The sequence below is a fragment of the Eriocheir sinensis genome, unplaced genomic scaffold (genome assembly GCF_024679095.1).
Source record: "Eriocheir sinensis breed Jianghai 21 unplaced genomic scaffold, ASM2467909v1 Scaffold71, whole genome shotgun sequence".
Classification (NCBI taxonomy): domain Eukaryota; kingdom Metazoa; phylum Arthropoda; class Malacostraca; order Decapoda; family Varunidae; genus Eriocheir; species Eriocheir sinensis.
In genome coordinates, this window is record NW_026112065.1 from 655,001 (window position 1) to 662,500 (window position 7,500).

The following is a 7,500-nucleotide window of genomic DNA, read 5'->3' on the forward strand; positions in this document are numbered from 1 at the left end:
GTCGGCAGCCTGCAGCAGCTCGGGGGTGGGCGGCGTGACCAGGATGAGGGTAGACACACACTCAGCTTCACCATCTACTGCAGCCCAGTGGAGGGCCGTCCATCCTGTGTGTGGGAAGGGGAAGAGACGGACAGTTTTCAGTGCTCGGCAGTGACCATTACGTCACCAGACAGTGCCCTAGTGCCGCCATGTGACACACTGCACGGCAGCCACAACGGAGGCTGTTGTGAATACTGCTGATCCTGGATACGGGAGGCAGAGAGTCCTGTTGTTGCGGCAATAACGAGTGTGGCGGGAGGAGAGGGAGAGGGAGGAGGCGAGGGAAGGAGGGGAGAGGGAGGAAGGGAATTTAATGATAGCGGGAGTGAGTGAGAGGAAAGAGTGGAGGGATGGAAACATGGAAACATGGAAATGCAGGCAACAAAAAACCTATTGGCTCATTACGTGGTTGCCCGCTTTGGTGATTTAGTCTGCTCGACAGCCACTTGGGGCCTGGGGAGCAGATGAAAGCACCTCGACATTGAGGAGCAGATGAAAAGCACCTCGATTTTGAGGAACAGATACAAGAACATAGAAATACACGGAGACTGGGAGAGGACAAGTGGCCTACACATGGCAGCCCCAGAATCCCCCCCAATACTCACGGTGGGTGAGGTGTAGTCTCAATGGCACAGGTAGAGGCTTGATCCTCGTTTTACCGGCGGTACTAGGCATGGCACCAGTTACCTGTCACCTTACTGCACCCACACCTCACTCCACCTGTCATGCGGACATTAACTGTTGCTGTACTCTATTGTTGACTTACGCTACTTGTAATGAGAGGGATGAAGGAGGGAAGGGAGTGTAGATAGAGTTATGAGGGGTGGGAGGGGAAGGATAAGGGGGAGACGAGCGATAGGGAGGAGGGAGGGAAGGGAGAATAAGGACTGCAGGGAGAAGAGGGAAGGGAGGGATATGGATGGGAGTGAGAGGAGATGAGGGAGAGGAAGGAACACAAAGAACACAAAGGAAGAACAAACAACAGCAGACCTGCTGGTCCTTACGAGGCTGTTTGTGACAAGGGTAATAATTCAGGAGATGTGGGCTCTCGAATTTCCAGGCACAAACTATTTTTTTCTAGGTAAAATGTGGTGCTTTTTCAAGTGGAGATAGTCTTTTTTTTCCGGAAACTATTAGGAAAGGGGCTCTTTCAATTTTCTTGATCAAGTCACAATCCTAATTTTTCCGGAAAAAAAACCATCTCCACATGAAAAAAACACCACAAATTACCCAGAAAAAATAGTTCAGCTCAACCTAACCCAACCCAACCCATCCCAACCCAACCCAACCTATCCCAACCCAACCCATCCCAACCCAACCTAACCTAACCCATCCTAACATAACCCATCCCAACCTAACCTAACCTAACCCAACCCATCCTAACCTAACCTAACCTATCCTAACCTAACCTAACCTAACCTAACCTATCCTAACCTAACCTAACCTATCCTAACCTAACCTATCCTAACCTAACCTAACCTAACCTAACCTAACCTAACCTAACCTAACCTAACCTAACCTAACCCATAGACTTCACAATCTCTTGACGGGAAACGGGGCGCGGGGCCGATTCGCAGGGGGCCGATTTTCAAAAATTTAAAATTTAAATATTTTCAAAACCAAAGCAGCTAGCGACCTGAAACTAAAACAGGCACCTCCCTAAGGCATATATGAGTCTCCATGAGCAGCGGTATCAAAAAATTCAAAGTCGTTCCCTAATAAAATCCCGATTAATTGTTTTTTATATAAGTATAACAAAACTTAAAAAGCCTATAAAATCCTCAGATTTTACGCTAGATGCACAAACATCACCAAATGCAGAGATAATCACTTATATTTTCAGAATCAATAGCAATATTTAGCATATCTTATAAGTTTTTGCCCGAAATAGCTACTTATTTTTTTTTTATTTAGTGCAATTTTTTACGTAAGTTTTTAACATCTAATAAATCACTTAATTTTCACATTAGAAACTTAATACTTGAGGAAAGCATGCAGAAACATCTTAATTTTACTCAACAAAAGCAAAATATTCATTTTCTATATACAATCACAACTTATTTTGGTTGAATTCCGATGTCACTATTGCCGCAGCACGTCTTGCCGGCTATCTGGCCCTCGTCCCTGAACAATCACTTTAGCCTTTTGGCCTATGACTTGTGGGCCCCGGTCAGTTTCCTGGACTTGTACACGTCCCTGTTCCTCGCCGTCTCCTTCCTGCCCTCCTCGATACTGCTCGTCTTACTGCCGGTCGGCTGCTTCAAGGCCTTGTTCTTCCTCGCTTCTGAGGTCACGTCCTTGGAGAAATTAGCACCGAAACAGTTGAAGAGGGACCTGCTGATGTGCGGCAAGATGGTGTTGGCCAGGTTGTGCCCCTCCTGGCACCTGTACCCCTGCAAGGTCGGGTCTGAGGCCGCCAGGAACTCCAGGAGGTGCCTGAACCCGTCCCTGTGGCGCATGGCAAGGTAGAGGAACCTCAACCTGCGCTCCTTCTGTCCTCCCTGCACATCAGGGAGTCCCACAGCGACATCCCGAAGGACGCCATGTGGGCCATTGGGAGAGATGGCCGCTTCAGGACCGCCCGGCCTGTCTCCAGCTCTCCCCTGTCGACCAGCTCGACCAGGGCGTCGAACATAACAGAGGGAGGGTCGCAACTCTCGAGCTCCACGGTAATATTCATCTCCTCCTGCTGGGCAAGCTCCTGCTTGCAGCACTCGGCCACAGAGGAGTTGGCCTGGACCTACCTGGCCAGGTAGCCGGCGAAGTTGCCGACCGCGGCGAGGAGCAACTCGTCCGTCGGCGGGTCCGGCTGGTCGTCGGCCAGCTCCCTGGCAAGCTGGGCCAAGATCACCTCGTCGTCCTCCTTCTCCTCTGCCTTGGCCCGGTCCAGGTCGGCCTGCACGTCCCCGGGGAAGAACCTGACGAGCTTCAGCAATGCAGGCGCTGGGCCAACCTGTTGCTCACCATGAAGTTCTGCACGCTCGTCCAGTAGTTGGCGCCGCACATGGTGCGGCGCTTGCCGAAAGAGTGCTCAGTCGGGTCAGAGTTGGCCTTCCCCATGCACACATACTCGAACCCGTAGGACCTAGTGAACAGCCCTCACTACCACACTGCACTGAACACACCACTGCACTGCACACAACACTGAGTCACTGCACTGATGGCGTAGTACGGCTCCTCCACAGTTTACTCCACGGGGTCGCGGCGTCCTCATATCTTGTGTCTCCTCCGTCACTTCCACTCGATCCACTGCCTTCTGTGTCTTCTTGTATCGTCCTCTGGATCCTTGCAGTTGTGGGGAAGGGTACAGAGACGATGAATAACTGTAGGTCCTTTACTTGGAGAGTAAACAGAGGCAGGACAGCGATAATCCTTTACAGAGGGGAAGTGCCCAGCTGACTGCGTGCCTAAGGCGAGTTAAGCGACGCGGGAACTGAGCTGAGTTGCCATGTAGGCACTAACTAAACGTACATTTCTTGTTTCCTAATACGTAAAACTGTGGACTTCACTATCCTACAGTTATCATTCATTTTACGTAAAGATTTCAACCTAAAGTTACGCAAATTTGCCATTTTTTACACAACGTTTTCAAAGTGCACGCATGGTGCTATTTTATATAAGTTACCTTGAATCCTCGACCAAATCACTCTAGAGACACTCCTGCCTGCTTGTATGCACTAAAACTTGAAGATTTCGTCCTGTTTCCACTTAAATTCGGAGTAAGAACGCAGAGTGTGTTTGAGTTGTCGCAGTGAAAGTCGCCATAACAATCGGCCCCTTACGCGAAGCCAGCGCGCCAAGACTGAAGAGATTTCCCGTCAACTAGTTGTGAAGTCTATGCCTAACCTATCCTAACCTAACCTAACCTAACCTAACCTAACCTAACCTAACCTATCCTAACCTATCCTAATTGTCCCGACTGGTCTACGTTGAACATTACTTACGTACTGCTTGACGGCAAACCAGCCCGAGGCCGTGGCACTGCTTCTGCGACAATCAGTCATGCGCGGTATGTGATAAAGGGTATGTCTCTCGGGGTCCAGGAATAATTTTTTTTTTTATGTATTTTATTTTTTAATTTTTTATGGTTTCCGGAAGTGAACAGGGTCTACACTATATACTGATACAGAAATAATGCAGAAAACGTGAGTATTAACGGCGGTAGAGAGAGCCCATACCTCCTGAATATTATCCGTGACAAGCTACACTATCTAATCAAAAGTGGAAGATGAAGGACAACAAAGGCGAAGGCTCCTCCCCACCCCCTCATCCCTCCAGCCAAAGCTGGCAGGAAAGGAAAAAGAACCATGCAGCATGGAAAAACTACATGGAATTTATGTAGGAAAGAGGAAAGAACTACCATTACTGCTATCACTAACCGGGCGATAAAAACGGACAAGGACACCAGTATTCGAAAGAACTTAACGTTATTACGACAATGAGTAATATCTTAGTTGCTGGTTCAATTCAAAATACTTGTCCAATCTATTCTTGAAGGCCGTAACTGTTGTACTATCAACGACATCACAGGGTAGAGAGTTCCAAACAGTAACAACTCGATTGAAGAAGAAGTGTTTAGCTTCGTGCGACGAGAATCTTTTACCACTTATCTTCAAATTGTGATTTCTTCTTGTTCTATTTGATCGATCAATTGTAAAGTAATCTTCCGCATTAATATCACTGAATCCTTTAAACTTTTTAAACACTTCTATCAGATCGCCTCGCATTCTTCGTTTTGATAGGCTGAATAAATTTACTTCTTTAAGCCTTTGTTCATATGATAAATTTCTCAACCTAGGAATCATCTTTGTTACTCTTCGTTGAACCTGTTCCAACTTTTCTATGTCTTTTCTGTAATAGGGAGACCAAAACTGTACACAGTACTCTAGACGGGGTCGAAGCAACGAATTATACAGTTTTAATATTACTTTTTCCGATTTATTATTAAAGACTCGTCCGATGAAGCCAACCAATTTGTTTGCAGTTTTAACTACCTCTGAACAATGCTGACCGGGCTTTAAATCGCTTGATATAGTGATTCCAAGAACCTTTTCTTTACTTACTGCAGAAAGTTGTTGGCCATTCATTACGTACCGAAAGCGATTGTTATTTTTTTCGATGTGCAACACTTTACATTTGTCAACGTTAAATTTCATTTGCCATTGATTGGCCGAACGTGCATTTCGATCTAGATCTGATTGTAAAGCTTCTTCGTCGAGTGTCGCAGTTACTTAACTAGCAATTTTTGTGTCATCAGCAAATTTTGATACTTTGCAAGTGAGCCCATCATCGATATCATTAACATAAATCAAGAAGAGCATGGGGCCAAGCACTGATCCTTGAGGTACGCCGCTTCTGACATCGTGCCAGTTAGATGTAACACCGTTTATAACTACTCTTTGTTTTCGCTCAGAGAGCCAGTCCGCAAGCCAATTGTGAATGTTACCCGAAATACCGTGCGCCAATAGTTTGCTGAGCAATCGTTGGTGGGGGACCTTATCAAATGCCTTTTGAAAATCCAGATATATGAGATCTACTGATCTGCTTTCATCAAACACCTCAAAAATATAATGAAAAAAATCAAGTAAGTTAGTCAAACACCAACGTTTACTACGGAGGCCATGTTGCGAATTATTTATTATATTATTTTCTTCGAAGAATTTCACCATATTGTCGCGAATGATAGTCTCCATTAACTTACAAACAATAGATGTCAGGCTAATTGGTCGATAGTTTCCTGGATGAGACTTGTCCCCCTTTTTGAAAATTGGTGTGACATTTGCAAGTTTCCAAGCCGACGTAACTTTTCCAGCTGTTAAAGATTTATTGAATATGATGGAAAGCGGTTTACAAATTTGATGTTTGATTTCTTTTAAGACCCAAGGGGTAATTTTGTCTGGACCAGGAGCTTTGCTTACTTTAATCTTTTCAATTGTGCGTAAAATGTCACTTTCTACGATGAGCACGCCACTTAACATCTTTTCGGTCCTTCTAGCCTCCGGCGGTTGAGGTGCTAAACAATCTTCGTCGGTAAATACGGATGCGAAAAAGTTATTTAGGATTGTAGCCATTTCATTTTCATTGTTCGTGTGGTTACCATTATCATTAGCAAGCGGTCCGATACCACAAGTGAGTGACTTTATTATTTACATAGCTAAAAAATCTTTATGATTAGATTTACTTGTTTCCGCTATATATTCTTCAAGATTTTTCTTGCTTCGATTTATTAATTTCTTGGTTTCGCGGCGAATTCTGTCCAACTCTAGTTTGTCAGCCTCACTCTGAGTTGATATGTATCTACTGTATACGCGTTTTTTTAAGAGATACCATTTGGGTTTCTTAAAAGCTGAACCTTTTCTTTACTAGGAGTTAATTCACTTTCTTTCATATTGATGCTGGAAAAGGAGAAGGAGAAGGAGGGAGAGGAAGGAAAAAGAGGGGAGGGAGAGGAAAGAGAAGAAGGGGAGGGAGTGGAAGGAGAAGGAAGGGAGGGAGAGGAAGGAGAAGGAAAGGAGGGAGAGGAAGTATATGGAGGAGAGTGAGAGGAGAGGAGGGAGAGGAAGCAGAAGGAGGGGAGGAAGAGGAAGGAGAAGTAGTGGACTTAGAGGAAGTATATGGAGGAGAGTGAGAGGAGAGGAGGGAGAGGAAGGAGAAGGAAAGGAGGGAGAGGAAGTATATCTAGAGGAGTGAGAGGAGAGGAGGGAGAGAAAGGTCGAGTGGAGGAAAGGAAGACACAAAAATCATCACCTCAACCACTATATAATAAACACCACCACCACCACCTCTTCTTTCAAAACACACGTACTACAGCATACGACATGGTAATATCCAGTAACAAAGCCGCACATAACGCAATAATAAACCCTCGGCCACCTACCACTTCAGACCATCTTTACATAATCATTACGTTAACAAGCAAAGCCATCACTAACTCAATCTCTCCAACATTTGGTATGAGAAAGGCAAATTGGGAAAAACTAAAAGAGGAAGTGGAATAAGAAAAAGAAACGAAAGAAATAGAGGATCATATTATCAAGGAAACAATAAATAACAAAATGGAACAATGGCATAAGGTAATAGAAAAAGGAATGGCCAACAATATACCAATGAAAAGAAAAATCATATCGCAAAAACAAATATCAAGTCCAAGTTTAAGACACCTCCAACACCAGTTCCAACAATTGCATCTACAAGAAGAAGTACAAGGTTGGAATATAGTACAATATAATCGATACAAAACACTAACAACAGAAATACAGAAAGAAAGCGAAAATATCAGACAAAAACTACACCCAGTCACTAACAAAACTAACAAAAAGTTATCACGATCCTCAAAAATCTTGGAAACAGTTCATTAAACTTGAAGCAAACAACAGTAAAACAACATCTCATCAAAAACAACCGTAAACTTACAGAAGACGAAGAGAAAGGAGAAACGTTCCGGGAAATCTGGGAAAACAT

At 44.6% G+C, this 7,500-nt stretch overlaps 1 protein-coding gene across 1 annotated transcript in view; it reads right to left on the reverse strand.

The window, feature by feature from the left end:
* The window catches only part of LOC126994055 (ankyrin-1-like), a 172,250-nt gene that overhangs the window by 45,434 nt on the left and 119,316 nt on the right, over positions 1-7,500 (reverse strand). The window lies entirely within an intron of this gene.